The sequence below is a fragment of the Channa argus genome, unplaced genomic scaffold, assembly GCF_033026475.1.
Source record: "Channa argus isolate prfri unplaced genomic scaffold, Channa argus male v1.0 Contig106, whole genome shotgun sequence".
In the NCBI taxonomy this organism is placed as follows: Eukaryota; Metazoa; Chordata; class Actinopteri; order Anabantiformes; family Channidae; genus Channa; species Channa argus.
Genome location: NW_027125325.1, coordinates 54,744 through 68,140, shown reverse-complemented (window position 1 = coordinate 68,140; position 13,397 = coordinate 54,744). Strand labels below are relative to the sequence as shown.

The following is a 13,397-nucleotide window of genomic DNA, read 5'->3' as shown; positions in this document are numbered from 1 at the left end:
ATGTGCACTAGGAGGTTTGAAAGCCCCTTAGAGTCGACCTTGCATGATGATGTGTCACTTTGTGGTTAGATGCTACCCTCTGGAATTGACACCCTACGTGGCCAGTTTCTGTAGTGTAGTGGTTATCACATTCGCCTAACATGCGAAATGTCCCTGGTTCGAAACCAGGCAGAAACACTGTTGCTGTCAGTGCACCGTCAGCCTGGTTGGAGTGTCTTGTAAAAGGGGTTGTCTCAGTTCTAACAATGCGAAAGGCAACACTTTTGGTTTTAGTACTACAAAGTTCCATAAAGATCTTGTCATCCCAAAGCCCCTTAGAAGTAATCTTCCGCGACTGTTTTATTCACTTTGCTGGGAAGCTACGCTCTGAAGAAGTTTGTCAAAGTGGCCGGTTTCTGTGGTGTAGCGGTTATCACGTTCGCCTCACACGCGAAAGGTCCCTGGTTTGAAACCAGGCAGAAACACTATTGTTGTTATTTTAAGATGACATGCACACTCAAGCTGTGTCAGTGGGTTGACTAAGTTCTTACGAATGCTTGCTCAGTAAAACAACCTGAAATCACAGAATGGCACAAATAGACAAAAGAGACAAAAAAACAAAAGATTACGCCAGGGTAGTCGCTGAATAAAGACTGTGTGTCTTTGTCAGAGCGGACGATTAAGTCAAGTCAAGTCAAGTCAAGTCAAGTGGCTTTTATTGTCATTTCTACTATACACAGTGGTACACAGTACACAGTAGAAACGAGATAACGTTCTTCCAGAACCAAGGTGTTACAAAACAACACAAACTATGTAAAGTGCATCGAGTTCAACCTAGTGTAAACAGTGCAGATGAAAAACAGTATAGACAGACAGTGTAGACGGACAACACAAAATAACACAGGACAGGACAAAAAACCTAAGACAGTGCCGACCAGTAAACCTATTGTATACTATTTTACAGTACAGTACAGTCAAGTGTGCCAAAGGTACAAAAAAAGCAGCATGTAAACAGTATAGTGCATTTGAATGTCTGGCATGTATACAGTGCAATTGCAGTGGAATGATTACTGGCTAAAGTTGCAATAGTCGTCGTTCAATTTCAGTTTTGACTATCTGTTGAGGAGTCCCTTTCCTGCATTGCATTCCCTATTCTTGGTGCACGCGATATGGCAAACAGCATGTCGAAAAAGGGTTATGCGAGACTACTGAAGAAAGTTAAGAACCAATTTCTAAACAGCCTTTGTTTGGACAAGCCGACCACGACCACGATAAATAGCTGCACTTGCAGCAGCAGCCCTAGGATGTCAATTACAAGAGCTTCAATCTCCTCTCCACACTGCACTGGCATAGCGTTGGACCGATCAGCCTCTACATATGAGCATGGTCCCTATTAAGCTGAGAAAGTACCTATTGTGCACTAGGAGGTTTGAAAGCCCCTTAGAGTCGACCTTGCATGATGATGTGTCGCTTTGTGGTTAGATGCTACCCTCTGGAATTGACACCCCTACGTGGCCAGTTTCTGTAGTGTAGTGGTTATCACATTCGCCTAACACGCGAAAGGTCCCTGGTTCGAAACCAGGCAGAAACACTGTTGCTGTCTATTATTATCTGCACAGTCAGCCTGGTTGGAGTGTCTTGTAAAAGGGGTTGTCTCAGTTCTAACAATGCGAAAGGCAACACTTTTGGTTTTAGTACTACAAAGTTCCATAAAGATCTTGTCATCCCAAAGCCCCTTAGAAGTAATCTTCCGCGACTGTTTTATTCACTTTGCTGGGAAGCTACGCTCTGAAGAAGTTTGTCAAAGTGGCCGGTTTCTTTGGTGTAGCGGTTATCACGTTTGCCTCACACGCGAAAGGTCCCTGGTTCGAAACCAGGCAGAAACACTATTGTTGTTATTTTAAGATGATATGCACACTCAAGCTGTGTCAGTGGGTTGACTAAGTTCTTACGAATGCTTGCTCAGTAAAACAACCTGAAATCACAGAATGGCACAAATAGACAAAAGAGACAAAAAAACAAAAGATTACGCCAGGGTAGTCGCTGAATAAAGGCTGTGTGTCTTTGACAGAGCGGACGATTAAGTCAAGTCAAGTCAAGTCAAGTCAAGTGGCTTTTATTGTCATTTCTACTATACACAGTGGTACACAGTACACAGTAGAAACGAGATAACGTTCCTCCAGAACCAAGGTGCTACAAAACAACACAAACTATGTAAAGTGCATCGAGTTCAACCTAGTGTAAACAGTGCAGATGAAAAACAGTACAGACAGACAGTGTAGACGGACAACACAAAATAACACAGGACAGGACAAAAAACCTAAGATAGTGCCGACCAGTAAACCTATTGTATACTATTTTACAGTACAGTACAGTCAAGTGTGCCAAAGTTACAAAAAAAGCAGCATGTAAACAGTATAGTGCATTTGAATGTCCGGCATGTATACAGTTCAATTGCAGTGGAATGATTACTGGCTAAAGTTGCAATAGTCGTCGTTCAATTTCAGTGTTGACTATCTGTTGAGGAGTCCCTTTCCTGCATTGCATGCCCTATTCTTGGTGCACGCGATATGGCAAACAGCATGTCGAAAAAGGGTTATGCGAGACTACTGAAGAAAGTTAAGAACCAATTTCTAAACAGCCTTAGTTTGGACAAGCCGACCACATACTATTAATCGAAATTGAGACTTTCTCCCATGATAAATAGCTGCGCTTGCAGAAGCAGCCCTAGGATGTCAATTACAAGAGCTTCAATCTCCTCTCCACACTGCACTGGCATAGCGTTGGACCGATCAGCCTCTACATATGAGCATGGTCCCCATTAAGCTGAGAAAGTACCTAATGTGCACTAGGAGGTTTGAAAGCCCCTTAGAGTCGACCTTGCATGATGATGTGTCACTTTGTGGTTAGATGCTACCCTCTGGAATTGACACCCTACGTGGCCAGTTTCTGTAGTGTAGTGGTTATCACATTCGCCTAACATGCGAAATGTCCCTGGTTCGAAACCAGGCAGAAACACTGTTGCTGTCAGTGCACCGTCAGCCTGGTTGGAGTGTCTTGTAAAAGGGGTTGTCTCAGTTCTAACAATGCGAAAGGCAACACTTTTGGTTTTAGTACTACAAAGTTCCATAAAGATCTTGTCATCCCAAAGCCCCTTAGAAGTAATCTTCCGCGACTGTTTTATTCACTTTGCTGGGAAGCTACGCTCTGAAGAAGTTTGTCAAAGTGGCCGGTTTCTTTGGTGTAGCGGTTATCACGTTTGCCTCACACGCGAAAGGTCCCTTGTTCGAAACCAGGCAGAAACACTATTGTTGTTATTTTAAGATGACATGCACACTCAAGCTGTGTCAGTGGGTTGACTAAGTTCTTACGAATGCTTGCTCAGTAAAACAACCTGAAATCACAGAATGGCACAAATAGACAAAAGAGACAAAAAAACAAAAGATTACGCCAGGGTAGTCGCTGAATAAAGGCTGTGTGTCTTTGACAGAGCGGACGATTAAGTCAAGTCAGGTCAAGTCAAGTCAAGTGGCTTTTATTGTCATTTCTACTATACACAGTGGTACACAGTACACAGTAGAAACGAGATAACGTTCCTCCAGAACCAAGGTGCTACAAAACAACACAAACTATGTAAAGTGCATCGAGTTCAACCTAGTGTAAACAGTGCAGATGAAAAACAGTACAGACAGACAGTGTAGACGGACAACACAAAATAACACAGGACAGGACAAAAAACCTAAGATAGTGCCAACCAGTAAACCTATTGTATACTATTTTACAGTACAGTACAGTCAAGTGTGCCAAAGGTACAAAAAAAGCAGCATGTAAACAGTATAGTGCATTTGAATGTCCGGCATGTATACAGTGCAATTGCAGTGGAATGATTACTGGCTAAAGTTGCAATAGTCGTCGTTCAATTTCAGTTTTGACTATCTGTTGAAGAGTCCCTTTCCTGCATTACATTCCCTATTCTTGGTGCACGCGATATGGCAAACAGCATGTCGAAAAAGGGTTATGCGAGACTACTGAAGAAAGTTAAGAACCAATTTCTAAACAGCCTTAGTTTGGACAAGCCGACCACATACTATTAATCGAAATTGAGACTTTCTCCCATGATAAATAGCTGCGCTTGCAGAAGCAGCCCTAGGATGTCAATTACAAGAGCTTCAATCTCCTCTCCACACTGCACTGGCATAGCGTTGGACCGATCAGCCTCTACATATGAGCATGGTCCCCATTAAGCTGAGAAAGTACCTATTGTGCACTAGGAGGTTTGAAAGCCCCTTAGAGTCGACCTTGCATGATGATGTGTCGCTTTGTGGTTAGATACTACCCTCTGGAATTGACACCCTACGTGGCCAGTTTCTGTAGTGTAGTGGTTATCACATTCGCCTAACACGTGAAAGGTCCCTGTTTCGAAACCAGGCAGAAACACTCTTGTTGTTATTTTAAGATGACATGCACACTCAAGCTGTGTCAGTGGGTTGACTAAGTTCTTACGAATGCTTGCTCAGTAAAACAACCTGAAATCACAGAATGGCACAAATAGACAAAAGAGACAAAAAAACAAAAGATTACGCCAGGGTAGTCGCTGAATAAAGGCTGTGTGTCTTTGACAGAGCGGACGATTAAGTCAAGTCAAGTCAAGTGGCTTTTATTGTCATTTCTATTATACACAGTGGTACACAGTAGAAACGAGATAACGTTCCTCCAGAACCAAGGTGCTACAAAACAACACAAGCTATGTAAAGTGCATCGAGTTTAACCTAGTGCAAACAGTGCAGATGAAAAACAGTAATGACAGACAGTGTAGATGGACAACACAAAATAACACAGGACAGGACACAAAACCTAAGACAGTGCCGACCAGTAAACCTATTGTATACTATTTTACAGTACAGTACAGTCAAGTGTGCCAAAGGTGCAAAAAAAGCAGCATGTAAACAGTATACTGCATTTGAATGTCCGGCATGTATAAAGTGCAATTGCAGTGGAATGATTACTGGCTAAAGTTGCAATAGTCGTCGTTCAATTTCAGTGTTGACTATCTGTTGAGGAGTCCCTTTCCTGCATTGCATGCCCTATTCTTGGTGCACGCGATATGGCAAACAGCATGTCGAAAAAGGGTTATGCGAGACTACTGAAGAAAGTTAAGAACCAATTTCTAAACAGCCTTAGTTTGGACAAGCCGACCACATACTATTAATCGAAATTGAGACTTTCTCCCATGATAAATAGCTGCGCTTGCAGAAGCAGCCCTAGGATGTCAATTACAAGAGCTTCAATCTCCTCTCCACACTGCACTGGCATAGCGTTGGACCGATCAGCCTCTACATATGAGCATGGTCCCCATTAAGCTGAGAAAGTACCTAATGTGCACTAGGAGGTTTGAAAGCCCCTTAGAGTCGACCTTGCATGATGATGTGTTGCTTTGTGGTTAGATGCTAGCCTCTGGAATTGACACCCTACGTGGCCAGTTTCTGTAGTGTAGTGGTTATCACATTCGCCTAACACGCGAAAGGTCCCTGGTTCGAAACCAGGCAGAAACACTGTTGCTGTCAGTGCACAGTCAGCCTGGTTGGAGTGTCTTGTAAAAGGGGTTGTCTCAGTTCTAACAATGAGAAAGGCAACACTTCTGGTTTTAGTACTACAAAGTTCCATAAAGATATTCTCATCCCAAAGCCCCTTAGGAGTAATCTTCCGCGACTGTTTTATTCACTTTGCTGGGAAGCTACGCTCTGAAGAAGTTTGTCAAAGTGGCCGGTTTCTGTGGTGTAGCGGTTATCACGTTTGCCTCACACGCGAAAGGTCCCTGGTTCGAAACCAGGCAGAAACACTCTTGTTGTTATTTTAAGATGACATGCACACTCAAGCTGTGTCAGTGGGTTGACTAAGTTCTTACGAATGCTTGCTCAGTAAAACAACCTGAAATCACAGAATGGCACAAATAGACAAAAGAGACAAAAAAACAAAAGATTACGCCAGGGTAGTCGCTGAATAAAGGCTGTGTGTCTTTGACAGAGCGGACGATTAAGTCAAGTCAAGTCAAGTGGCTTTTATTGTCATTTCTATTATACACAGTGGTACACAGTACACAGTAGAAACGAGATAACGTTCCTCCAGAACCAAGGTGCTACAAAACAACACAAGCTATGTAAAGTGCATCGAGTTCAACCTAGTGCAAACAGTGCAGATGAAAAACAGTAATGACAGACAGTGTAGATGGACAACACAAAATAACACAGGACAGGACACAAAACCTAAGACAGTGCCGACCAGTAAACCTATTGTATACTATTTTACAGTACAGTACAGTCAAGTGTGCCAAAGGTGCAAAAAAAGCAGCATGTAAACAGTATACTGCATTTGAATGTCCGGCATGTATAAAGTGCAATTGCAGTGGAATGATTACTAGCTAAAGTTGCAATAGTCGTCGTTCAATTTCAGTTTTGACTATCTGTTGAGGAGTCCCTTTCCTGCATTGCATTCCCTATTCTTGGTGCACGCGATATGGCAAACAGCATGTCGAAAAAGGGTTATGCGAGACTACTGAAGAAAGTTAAGAACCAATTTCTAAACAGCCTTTGTTTGGACAAGCCGACCACGACCACGATAAATAGCTGCACTTGCAGCAGCAGCCCTAGGATGTCAATTACAAGAGTCTCAATCTCCTCTCCACACTGCACTGGCATAGCGTTGGACCGATCAGCCTCTACATATGAGCATGGTCCCCATTAAGCTGAGAAAGTACCTATTGTGCACTAGGAGGTTTGAAAGCCCCTTAGAGTCGACCTTGCATGATGATGTGTCGCTTTGTGGTTAGATGCTACCCTCTGAAAGTGCCACCCTACGTGGCCAGTTTCTGTAGTGTAGTGGTTATCACATTCGCCTAACACGCTAAAGGTCCCTGGTTCGAAACCAGGCAGAAACACTGTTGCTGTCCATTATTATCTGCACAGTCAGCCTGGTTGGAGTGTCTTGTAAAAGGGGTTGTCTCAGTTCTAACAATGAGAAAGGCAACACTTTTGGTTTTAGTACTACAAAGTTCCATAAAGATCTTGTCATCCCAAAGCCCCTTAGGAGTAATCTTCTGCGACTGTTTTATTCACTTTGCTGGGAAGCTACGCTCTGAAGAAGTTTGTCAAAGTGGCCGGTTTCTGTGGTGTAGCGGTTATCACGTTCGCCACACACGCGAAAGGTCCCTGGTTTGAAACCAGGCAGAAACACTATTGTTGTTATTTTAAGATGACATGCACACTCAAGCTGTGTCAGTGGGTTGACTAAGTTCTTACGAATGCTTGCTCAGTAAAACAACCTGAAATCACAGAATGGCACAAATAGACAAAAGAGACAAAAAAACAAAAGATTACGCCAGGGTAGTCGCTGAATAAAGGCTGTGTGTCTTTGACAGAGCGGACGATTAAGTCAAGTCAATTCAAGTGGCTTTTATTGTCATTTCTATTATACACAGTGGTACACAGTACACAGTAGAAACGAGATAACGTTCCTCCAGAACCAAGGTGCTACAAAACAACACAAGCTATGTAAAGTGCATCGAGTTCAACCTAGTGCAAACAGTGCAGATGAAAAACAGTAATGACAGACAGTGTAGATGGACAACACAAAATAACACAGGACAGGACACAAAACCTAAGACAGTGCCGACCAGTAAACCTATTGTGTACTATTTTACAGTACAGTACAGTCAAGTGTGCCAAAGGTACAAAAAAAGCAGCATGTAAACAGTATAGTGCATTTGAATGTCCGGCATGTATACAGTTCAATTGCAGTGGAATGATTACTGGCTAAAGTTGCAATAGTCGTCGTTCAATTTCAGTTTTGACTATCTGTTGAGGAGTCCCTTTCCTGCATTGCATTCCCTATTCTTGGTGCACGCGATATGGCAAACAGCATGTCGAAAAAGGGTTATGCGAGACTACTGAAGAAAGTTAAGAACCAATTTCTAAACAGCCTTTGTTTGGACAAGCCGACCACGACCACGATAAATAGCTGCACTTGCAGCAGCAGCCCTAGGATGTCAATTACAAGAGCTTCAATCTCCTCTCCACACTGCACTGGCATAGCGTTGGACCGATCAGCCTCTACATATGAGCATGGTCCCCATTAAGCTGAGAAAGTACCTATTGTGCACTAGGAGGTTTGAAAGCCCCTTAGAGTCGACCTTGCATGATGATGTGTCGCTTTGTGGTTAGATGCTACCCTCTGAAAGTGCCACTCTACGTGGCCAGTTTCTGTAGTGTAGTGGTTATCACATTCGCCTAACACGCGAAAGGTCCCTGGTTCGAAACCAGGCAGAAACACTGTTGCTGTCCATTATTATCTGCACAGTCAGCCTGGTTGGAGTGTCTTGTAAAAGGGGTTGTCTCAGTTCTAACAATGAGAAAGGCAACACTTTTGGTTTTAGTACTACAAAGTTCCATAAAGATCTTGTCATCCCAAAGCCCCTTAGGAGTAATCTTCCGCGACTGTTTTATTCACTTTGCTGGGAAGCTACGCTCTTAAGAAGTTTGTCAAGGTGGCCGGTTTCTGTGGTGTAGCGGTTATCACGTTCGCCTCACACGCGAAAGGTCCCTGGTTCGAAACCAGGCAGAAACACTCTTGTTGTTATTTTAAGATGACATGCACACTCAAGCTGTGTCAGTGGGTTGACTAAGTTCTTACGAATGCTTGCTCAGTAAAACAACCTGAAATCACAGAATGGCACAAATAGACAAAAGAGACAAAAAAACAAAAGATTACGCCAGGGTAGTCGCTGAATAAAGGCTGTGTGTCTTTGACAGAGCGGACGATAAAGTCAAGTCAAGTCAAGTGGCTTTTATTGTCATTTCTATTATACACAGTGGTACACAGTACACAGTAGAAACGAGATAACGTTCCTCCAGAACCAAGGTGCTACAAAACAACACAAGCTATGTAAAGTGCATCGAGTTCAACCTAGTGCAAACAGTGCAGATGAAAAACAGTAATGACAGACAGTGTAGATGGACAACACAAAATAACACAGGACAGGACACAAAACCTAAGACAGTGCCGACCAGTAAACCTATTGTATACTATTTTACAGTACAGTACAGTCAAGTGTGCCAAAGGTGCAAAAAAAGCAGCATGTAAACAGTATACTGCATTTGAATGTCCGGCATGTATAAAGTGCAATTGCAGTGGAATGATTACTGGCTAAAGTTGCAATAGTCGTCGTTCAATTTCAGTGTTGACTATCTGTTGAGGAGTCCCTTTCCTGCATTGCATGCCCTATTCTTGGTGCACGCGATATGGCAAACAGCATGTCGAAAAAGGGTTATGCGAGACTACTGAAGAAAGTTAAGAACCAATTTCTAAACAGCCTTAGTTTGGACAAAACGACCACATACTATTAATCGAAATTGAGACTTTTTCCCATGATAAATAGCTGCGCTTGCAGAAGAAGCCCTAGGATGTCAATTACAAGAGCTTCAATCTCCTCTCCACACTGCACTGGCATAGCGTTGGACCGATCAGCCTCTACATATGAGCATGGTCCCCATTAAGCTGAGAAAGTACCTATTGTGCACTAGGAGGTTTGAAAGCCCCTTAGAGTCGACCTTGCATGATGATGTGTCGCTTTGTGGTTAGATGCTACCCTCTGAAAGTGACGCCCTGCGTGGCCAGGTTCTGTAGTGTAGTGGTTATCACATTCGCCTAACATGTGAACGGTCCCTGGTTCGAAACCAGGCAGAAACACTGTTGCTGTCCATTATTATCTGCACAGTCAGCCTGGTTAGAGTGTCTTGTAAAAGGTGTTGTCTCAGTTCTAACAATGAGAAAGGCAACACTTTTGGTTTTAGTACTACAAAGTTCCATAAAGATCTTCTCATCCCAAAGCCCTTTAGGAGTAATCTTCCGTGACTGTTTTATTCACTTTGCTGGGAAGCTACGCTCTGAAGAAGTTTGTCAAAGTGGCCGGTTTCTGTGGTGTAGCGGTTATCACGTTCGCCTCACACGCGAAAGGTCCCTGGTTCGAAACCAGGCAGAAACACTCTTGTTGTTATTTTAAGATGACATGCACACTCAAGTTGTGTCAGTGGGTTGACTAAGTTCTTACGAATGCTTGCTCAGTAAAACAACCTGAAATCACAGAATGGCACAAATAGACAAAAGAGACAAAAAAACAAAAGATTACGCCAGGGTAGTCGCTGAATAAAGGCTGTGTGTCTTTGACAGAGCGGACGATTAAGTCAAGTCAAGTCAAGTCAAGTCAAGTGGCTTTTATTGTCATTTCTACTATACACAGTGGTACACAGTACACAGTAGAAACGAGATAACGTTCCTCCAGAACCAAGGTGCTACAAAACAGCACAAACTATGTAAAGTGCATCGAGTTCAACCTAGTGTAAACAGTGCAGATGAAAAACAGTACAGACAGACAGTGTAGACGGACAACACAAAATAACACAGGACAGGACAAAAAACCTAAGATAGTGCCGACCAGTAAACCTATTGTATACTATTTTACAGTACAGTACAGTCAAGTGTGCCAAAGGTACAAAAAAAGCAGCATGTAAACAGTATAGTGCATTTGAATGTCCGGCATGTATACAGTTCAATTGCAGTGGAATGATTACTGGCTAAAGTTGGAATAGTCGTCGTTCAATTTCAGTTTTGACTATCTGTTGAGGAGTCCCTTTCCTGCATTGCATTCCCTATTCTTGGTGCACGCGATATGGCAAACAGCATGTCGAAAAAGGGTTATGCGAGACTACTGAAGAAAGTTAAGAACCAATTTCTAAACAGCCTTTGTTTGGACAAGCCGACCACGACCACGATAAATAGCTGCACTTGCAGCAGCAGCCCTAGGATGTCAATTACAAGAGCTTCAATCTCCTCTCCACACTGCACTGGCATAGCGTTGGACCGATCAGCCTCTACATATGAGCATGGTCCCCATTAAGCTGAGAAAGTACCTATTGTGCACTAGGAGGTTTGAAAGCCCCTTAGAGTCGACCTTGCATGATGATGTGTCGCTTTGTGGTTAGATGATACCCTCTGAAAGTGCCACTCTACGTGGCCAGTTTCTGTAGTGTAGTGGTTATCACATTCGCCTAACACGCGAAAGGTCCCTGGTTCGAAACCAGGCAGAAACACTGTTGCTGTCCATTATTATCTGCACAGTCAGCCTGGTTGGAGTGTCTTGTAAAAGGGGTTGTCTCAGTTCTAACAATGAGAAAGGCAACACTTTTGGTTTTAGTACTACAAAGTTCCATAAAGATCTTGTCATCCCAAAGCCCCTTAGGAGTAATCTTCCGCGACTGTTTTATTCACTTTGCTGGGAAGCTACGCTCTTAAGAAGTTTGTCAAGGTGGCCGGTTTCTGTGGTGTAGCGGTTATCACGTTCGCCTCACACGCGAAAGGTCCCTGGTTCGAAACCAGGCAGAAACACTCTTGTTGTTATTTTAAGATGACATGCACACTCAAGCTGTGTCAGTGGGTTGACTAAGTTCTTACGAATGCTTGCTCAGTAAAACAACCTGAAATCACAGAATGGCACAAATAGACAAAAGAGACAAAAAAACAAAAGATTACGCCAGGGTAGTCGCTGAATAAAGGCTGTGTGTCTTTGACAGAGCGGACGATAAAGTCAAGTCAAGTCAAGTGGCTTTTATTGTCATTTCTATTATACACAGTGGTACACAGTACACAGTAGAAACGAGATAACGTTCCTCCAGAACCAAGGTGCTACAAAACAACACAAGCTATGTAAAGTGCATCGAGTTCAACCTAGTGCAAACAGTGCAGATGAAAAACAGTAATGACAGACAGTGTAGATGGACAACACAAAATAACACAGGACAGGACACAAAACCTAAGACAGTGCCGACCAGTAAACCTATTGTATACTATTTTACAGTACAGTACAGTCAAGTGTGCCAAAGGTGCAAAAAAAGCAGCATGTAAACAGTATACTGCATTTGAATGTCCGGCATGTATAAAGTGCAATTGCAGTGGAATGATTACTGGCTAAAGTTGCAATAGTCGTCGTTCAATTTCAGTGTTGACTATCTGTTGAGGAGTCCCTTTCCTGCATTGCATGCCCTATTCTTGGTGCACGCGATATGGCAAACAGCATGTCGAAAAAGGGTTATGCGAGACTACTGAAGAAAGTTAAGAACCAATTTCTAAACAGCCTTAGTTTGGACAAGCCGACCACATACTATTAATCGAAATTGAGACTTTTTCCCATGATAAATAGCTGCGCTTGCAGAAGAAGCCCTAGGATGTCAATTACAAGAGCTTCAATCTCCTCTCCACACTGCACTGGCATAGCGTTGGACCGATCAGCCTCTACATATGAGCATGGTCCCCATTAAGCTGAGAAAGTACCTATTGTGCACTAGGAGGTTTGAAAGCCCCTTAGAGTCGACCTTGCATGATGATGTGTCGCTTTGTGGTTAGATGCTACCCTCTGAAAGTGACGCCCTGCGTGGCCAGGTTCTGTAGTGTAGTGGTTATCACATTCGCCTAACATGCGAACGGTCCCTGGTTCGAAACCAGGCAGAAACACTGTTGCTGTCCATTATTATCTGCACAGTCAGCCTGGTTAGAGTGTCTTGTAAAAGGTGTTGTCTCAGTTCTAACAATGAGAAAGGCAACACTTTTGGTTTAAGTACTACAAAGTTCCATAAAGATCTTCTCATCCCAAAGCCCCTTAGGAGTAATCTTCCGTGACTGTTTTATTCACTTTGCTGGGAAGCTACGCTCTGAAGAAGTTTGTCAAAGTGGCCGGTTTCTGTGGTGTAGCGGTTATCACGTTCGCCTCACACGCGAAAGGTCCCTGGTTCGAAACCAGGCAGAAACACTCTTGTTGTTATTTTAAGATGACATGCACACTCAAGCTGTGTCAGTGGGTTGACTAAGTTCTTACGAATGCTTGCTCAGTAAAACAACCTGAAATCACAGAATGGCACAAATAGACAAAAGAGACAAAAAAACAAAAGATTACGCCAGGGTAGTCGCTGAATAAAGGCTGTGTGTCTTTGACAGAGCGGACGATTAAGTCAAGTCAAGTCAAGTGGCTTTTATTGTCATTTCTATTATACACAGTGGTACACAGTAGAAACGAGATAACGTTCCTCCAGAACCAAGGTGCTACAAAACAACACAAGCTATGTAAAGTGCATCGAGTTCAACCTAGTGCAAACAGTGCAGATGAAAAACAGTAATGACAGACAGTGTAGATGGACAACACAAAATAACACAGGACAGGACACAAAACCTAAGACAGTGCCGACCAGTAAACCTATTGTATACTATTTTACAGTACAGTACAGTCAAGTGTGCCAAAGGTGCAAAAAAAGCAGCATGTAAACAGTATACTGCATTTGAATGTCCGGCATGTATAAAGTGCAATTGCAGTGGAATGA

General features: G+C 43.0%; 18 non-coding genes across 18 annotated transcripts; all 18 read left to right on the top strand.

The window, feature by feature from the left end:
• The first annotated feature begins 104 nt into the window (after positions 1-104).
• trnav-aac (transfer RNA valine (anticodon AAC)) lies at positions 105-177 on the top strand. The gene has a single exon. It is a non-coding gene; the product is annotated as a tRNA-Val (tRNA).
• Positions 178-391: 214 nt separating this feature from the next.
• Positions 392-464, top strand: trnav-cac (transfer RNA valine (anticodon CAC)). Its single transcript has one exon. It is a non-coding gene; the product is annotated as a tRNA-Val (tRNA).
• A 1,033-nt stretch (positions 465-1,497) lies between these two features.
• Positions 1,498-1,570, top strand: trnav-aac (transfer RNA valine (anticodon AAC)). Its single transcript has one exon. It is a non-coding gene; the product is annotated as a tRNA-Val (tRNA).
• Positions 1,571-1,792: 222 nt separating this feature from the next.
• On the top strand, positions 1,793-1,865 carry trnav-cac (transfer RNA valine (anticodon CAC)). The gene has a single exon. It is a non-coding gene; the product is annotated as a tRNA-Val (tRNA).
• Positions 1,866-2,924: 1,059 nt separating this feature from the next.
• On the top strand, positions 2,925-2,997 carry trnav-aac (transfer RNA valine (anticodon AAC)). The gene has a single exon. It is a non-coding gene; the product is annotated as a tRNA-Val (tRNA).
• A 1,346-nt stretch (positions 2,998-4,343) lies between these two features.
• On the top strand, positions 4,344-4,416 carry trnav-aac (transfer RNA valine (anticodon AAC)). The gene has a single exon. It is a non-coding gene; the product is annotated as a tRNA-Val (tRNA).
• Positions 4,417-5,458: 1,042 nt separating this feature from the next.
• Positions 5,459-5,531, top strand: trnav-aac (transfer RNA valine (anticodon AAC)). Its single transcript has one exon. It is a non-coding gene; the product is annotated as a tRNA-Val (tRNA).
• A 214-nt stretch (positions 5,532-5,745) lies between these two features.
• On the top strand, positions 5,746-5,818 carry trnav-cac (transfer RNA valine (anticodon CAC)). Its single transcript has one exon. It is a non-coding gene; the product is annotated as a tRNA-Val (tRNA).
• A 1,022-nt stretch (positions 5,819-6,840) lies between these two features.
• Positions 6,841-6,913, top strand: trnav-aac (transfer RNA valine (anticodon AAC)). The gene has a single exon. It is a non-coding gene; the product is annotated as a tRNA-Val (tRNA).
• Positions 6,914-7,135: 222 nt separating this feature from the next.
• Positions 7,136-7,208, top strand: trnav-cac (transfer RNA valine (anticodon CAC)). The gene has a single exon. It is a non-coding gene; the product is annotated as a tRNA-Val (tRNA).
• Positions 7,209-8,230: 1,022 nt separating this feature from the next.
• On the top strand, positions 8,231-8,303 carry trnav-aac (transfer RNA valine (anticodon AAC)). Its single transcript has one exon. It is a non-coding gene; the product is annotated as a tRNA-Val (tRNA).
• Positions 8,304-8,525: 222 nt separating this feature from the next.
• trnav-cac (transfer RNA valine (anticodon CAC)) lies at positions 8,526-8,598 on the top strand. Its single transcript has one exon. It is a non-coding gene; the product is annotated as a tRNA-Val (tRNA).
• A 1,049-nt stretch (positions 8,599-9,647) lies between these two features.
• Positions 9,648-9,720, top strand: trnav-aac (transfer RNA valine (anticodon AAC)). Its single transcript has one exon. It is a non-coding gene; the product is annotated as a tRNA-Val (tRNA).
• A 222-nt stretch (positions 9,721-9,942) lies between these two features.
• Positions 9,943-10,015, top strand: trnav-cac (transfer RNA valine (anticodon CAC)). The gene has a single exon. It is a non-coding gene; the product is annotated as a tRNA-Val (tRNA).
• Positions 10,016-11,047: 1,032 nt separating this feature from the next.
• On the top strand, positions 11,048-11,120 carry trnav-aac (transfer RNA valine (anticodon AAC)). The gene has a single exon. It is a non-coding gene; the product is annotated as a tRNA-Val (tRNA).
• A 222-nt stretch (positions 11,121-11,342) lies between these two features.
• On the top strand, positions 11,343-11,415 carry trnav-cac (transfer RNA valine (anticodon CAC)). The gene has a single exon. It is a non-coding gene; the product is annotated as a tRNA-Val (tRNA).
• Positions 11,416-12,464: 1,049 nt separating this feature from the next.
• On the top strand, positions 12,465-12,537 carry trnav-aac (transfer RNA valine (anticodon AAC)). Its single transcript has one exon. It is a non-coding gene; the product is annotated as a tRNA-Val (tRNA).
• A 222-nt stretch (positions 12,538-12,759) lies between these two features.
• On the top strand, positions 12,760-12,832 carry trnav-cac (transfer RNA valine (anticodon CAC)). Its single transcript has one exon. It is a non-coding gene; the product is annotated as a tRNA-Val (tRNA).
• The last annotated feature ends 565 nt before the right edge of the window (positions 12,833-13,397 follow it).